The following is a 4,817-nucleotide window of genomic DNA, read 5'->3' on the forward strand; positions in this document are numbered from 1 at the left end:
TCACATTCAATGTGAAAAACATTCAATGAAAAAACGAACTGATATTGACAGTCTCAGCAAAATTTACACGTACCTACTGGAATATGATAAAGGAAATAAAAGATCTAGTAATTCGACTATCATTCAGTTGGTTTTATAATTCAATAGAGTTGCCTCCAAGGGCGATACAATGATTATAGCGATCACACAATTTTTTTATACAATTTTTTTGGTATGATTTTTCTTTAGCCTGAAAATAATCTTCAGTTTTGACGATAACCACTTTATCGGCGCTAAATTTCTTTCCAGCTAACATTCTCATGAGGTCTGAGAACAGAAAAAAGTCACTGGGGGCCAGATCTGGATAATATGGTGGATGCGGAAGCAATTAATACAAGGTTGGACTACAGACTATTATCAGTGAATTTCGAAAAAAACGGTTTACTTACCATTCGGTAGCCTTGAGACGTCTCTTCCAAACTATGATTTAACCATACAAAATTCATTCGCAATAAGACCAGCAAATGGAATTTAATATTTGGGAATAATGTTGGATTGTTCTTTCAGATGGAAAACTCATGTGGACTACTCAACAAAAAAATTGAGGTGTATTTTATATAGGTTTAAAAAATTTGTTGAATTCTTGAATGAAAAAGAAAGAGTAATAGTCTATCACAGTTTGGTATAATCACATCTGAGCTACGGAATCATATGTTGGGGAGGTGTTTTAAGAGCACACTATAATGCAATATAGGCCTTGCAAAATGAATTGTTGAAATTACTACTGAATAAAAACTATAGGTATCCCACCGGTCAACTTTTTGTCGAAGCGAAAGTATTAGATATTCGATATCTATGGATATTCAGTCGGTAGCCAGGCGGTTCGACGTGGGTGCTTTGATCACTCACTTGAATTGACTGCCGTGTTGGTCGGTGGTTCAAGCCCTAGTCTGTTCGATCGATTATCGCTTGCTATGGTCCAACAAGTTCTAGAAATCACACGTTAAAAGGTAAGACCTCGTTAATCCTCAGCTCGCACAAGTTTCGACACCAATTATGAATAAATGTATCGGACAAAGAAGTTATTTGTACTTAGGGACTGAATTATACAACACCTTGCCAGATAAAGTGAAAAATGAAAATACACTCAGAAGGTTTAAGATTGAAGTTAAAAGTTATGTAATTAGTAGGCCACGAGGGGAGATACATGCATTAATTGACAATCCTTGTTTGAAAATTAACTGATTACATACATTGATTGTGATGCCCCCACACAGCACTAGATATTCTTGGAATATTCCCTGTATATCATAAAACGAACGTATATATTCCAAATATTCATAGAATATTCTTGGAATATATACATACCTTTAGAATATTCATAGAATATGCTTGAATGAATATGGCATGATTATTCCCGAAAGAATGTGCATAGAATGTCTATAAATGGATTATTCTCCCTTGAATATTCTAAGAATATTGTCGATCGAATATACCATATGGTATATTCTTAGAATATGTCCCCATGGTATATTTTGGAATATTCTATACAATGGAATTTTGAATTATCTTATAATAACGTATTCAAATAATTCAATATTATTAAAAACAAAAATATTTCAAGATCTTAATCGAATGCATAACCTAATGTATATAACCCTGATAGTGTTAACCAGTTTTTGAACTCAACGCAAAGATTCTGGATGAATTACTCCAACAGCAACTGTTGGAAACGACAAAAAAATTTGAATGGGCCAATAAATGAACCAATTGCATCAATAAATTGGTTAATTCTCATCCTATTTGTCTTTTTGTATTTGAAATTATTTAATTACAAAGCGAAAAATCCTGGAAACAGAGAAATGGGGAAGTGAATAATTGGAGTAAACGTTTCTCATTGGTCAATTGAAGTGTAGCTCGCGACAGTCGAATAAGCTCTGTGAAAGCGGCTGTCCCTTAATGCATGGTACATTTGCGTTTGCGTTAAATTCGACATTTGATTCAACATGGCGGTTGACGTGGCAGGTTCGCGTGTGTAATGCATGATGTGTTGGTGTTATTATCAAAGTATAATTCTGTCACGTTCAGTGTACCATTTATAATTTGGGGTTGTCCAATTTGCAGTACAGCGAATAGTTTGATTTTGGATCTTCAAACAGGAGAGTTGCATCTATTCAGTCTTCAAGAAAAGTAAGTAAAATGCAATAGTATCGATAGTAAACTGAAAACGTAATGATTAGTTTTCAACAAGACAATGCAAGTTGCTCTCCAAGTCATAAAATGTTGTAAATGTTCATGAGTAACCTATGCGAAAAATATCTATTTGATTTTTATTCCAGTTTTATTGTGCCACTTTCAAATAGTGATAATGAACGTTAATGTACATTTTGTTCCAGGTATTACTATTGAAACACTGGCTGATGCATTGTTGGACAAATATAAGGAAAACTATTCTGGTGAGCAAAGTTTGAATAACTTTAAGTAAGTGAAATTCATTGAAGAACCCATCATACCACTCATTTTAAATACTTCATTTGTGGGTTTATTTTTCTAAGTGAGAAACCTAACCTAACCTATTTCTTGATGTAATACACTTTTTCTTTTTCAATGAAATGATATATTTATTATTTTTTAATTAGTGCTGATAAATTCACAGAGTTGTTAATTTTAGTATATTTTTTAGTATACATTTGTTTGAGAGTAGGAACATCCTAATTTGAATACATTTCTAATATTTGTAATATGACAGTATTCAGGAATATTTTATTCAGTGAATAAATATTTTGAATTAGATTTTTTATTTTTAATATTGGTTGAAACGCCAAATATTTCAGTGTATATTGTTTTTAAAATATATTTGTTTATGAATATTATGTGTTTTATTACTTGTGTGAATCTTGTATCAAAATGCAATATATACATGCCTAATAGCGGTTACTCGTCACATTCTTGGAATATTCCAAATATTCCTAGAATATTCATAAAATATATTTAAAGAATATTCTATGGTGTTTCTCTATTGTATATTCCTACAATAAACTAAGAATATCCTGAATATTTTATGGATATTCCTCGGGTTCTATTCCTGGAATATTCTTAATAGAATATACCTTAGATATTCTAAGAATATTATAAGATATTCCAAGAATATTCCCAAGGAATATTCTTAAAATATATCAAAAGTTCGCCAGGAGCACTTCCAGGGAATATTCTCCAGAAGATATATATATCCATGGCATATTCATAGCATAATACAATATCCTTAAATGTATATTCATGAAATATACCTGGAATATCTATTGCTATGTGGGCCAAAGTTGTGCAATGATGTTTCTCATCTTGTGTGATATAATTTTTTTTTTGTTACACATTCAATCACTATATATAACATCTACTGAAATTTTTCAATGGGCATTCGTTCGTATAGATTTTATTTTATTCTTTAATTGCCTCACCACATACAATATATCGCCCAGATAGTTTCTGTGGTTTTATATGTGTTTATTGAAGTGTTTTCTATTTTGTATATATGTAAATTGTAAATATGTTGTACCTGTAACATGTTTATGTCAATAAACATTCATTCATTCAATTCCTGCAATTTTGCCATTGATCTATGACACGGTGCATTGTCTTAATGAAATAGCACCCTTTTTTTTCAAATGGGGCCGTTTTCTCTTGATTTCATCATCATCTATATGATAGAATTGGCCGATACTTAATGAAAATCCATAACTAACGTATTCATAAACAATTTATTGTGAGATTTTCACTAAATAATTTCACAAAAACGCAACACGCCCAAAAAGCCATTGTATGGCGAAACACGTGTTACGTTTTTGTAAAATTGTTTAGTGAAAATCTCACAATAAAGTGTTTACATTCATCATCATCATCAATTCGTTGTTGTTTTTGGTCAATTGTGAGCTCGCGCGGCACCCACTTTCAACAGAGCTTTTGCTTACCCAAATATTCATGCTCGATATGTCCAACACGTTCCTTTGATATCTTTAGATCTGTCTTAAGATCTGTCTTTAGATCTGTCAACTTCACTTTGAGGTCATTGAGAATTATTTTGTAGCCTTTTTTTGTGTTTTCATCGGTAACAGCTTCCTTGGGGCGTCCAGTGCATCGTCCTCGGTGCTCATTTACCTCGTTTAAATCACCTCTCAACAGTTGATTTTCCTGGTGCAAAGTCCGAATAATGTTCATCAAGCCAAGCTTTGGATTCACAAGTATTTTTTTCGCCGAAAAAATACTTTTTCAACACACGAAACTATTTTTTATCCATTTCCTTCGAACTAACAAAAATTGCTTTACTCATAAAATTCGACAGCTGGTAAAGGATAATTAAAAATCATATGAATTTAATACCAATCGCCCCAATCTGTGTCTTAGTTTACGAACTTCTCAGCCCACCTAATCATTAGCTACTACCTGCCATCCAATCCGATAACTAATTCTAGTAGCTGTATTGGCCTAGTTTGCAGGTACAAACATACTTATTTCTCTAGCAAAAATACGTATAAATAAGAGAAAACATGATAATAAATTAATTATTACATCATTGCAGTGGAACTAAGTATGGCCTCCTTCTAATAACAACTTCAACAAAAAGAATTCATCCAATTCAATCGTTCATTAGATATTGGAAACTTTTGAATCAACTGATTTCCATTCTTTTCAGAAGATCAAGTTTCAAATCTTTCTTCTGGAACCGATAAGTTTTCAATTCATTATTGAACTCATGTCCTTCTGTAACGAGGTGAGTAGCATACGTTGAATTCATTTTTCAATTTTGGAAAGTAAAGCATTGGATAGAAAGTATACAAGGATTT

The 4,817-nt window shown here is 32.2% G+C and overlaps 1 long non-coding RNA gene across 1 annotated transcript; it reads left to right on the forward strand.

Annotated features, from left to right (window-relative positions):
- The first annotated feature begins 1,508 nt into the window (after positions 1 to 1,508).
- LOC141482274 (uncharacterized) lies at positions 1,509 to 2,849 on the forward strand. The gene is made up of 2 exons (XR_012465430.1): positions 1,509 to 2,169; positions 2,376 to 2,849. It is a non-coding gene; the product is annotated as an uncharacterized lncRNA (long non-coding RNA).
- The last annotated feature ends 1,968 nt before the right edge of the window (positions 2,850 to 4,817 follow it).

This window comes from Leptinotarsa decemlineata, unplaced genomic scaffold, assembly GCF_025532065.1.
Source record: "Leptinotarsa decemlineata unplaced genomic scaffold, Ldec_3_MD MMD2_tig00001019_RagTag_RagTag, whole genome shotgun sequence".
NCBI lineage: Eukaryota > Metazoa > Arthropoda > Insecta > Coleoptera > Chrysomelidae > Leptinotarsa > Leptinotarsa decemlineata.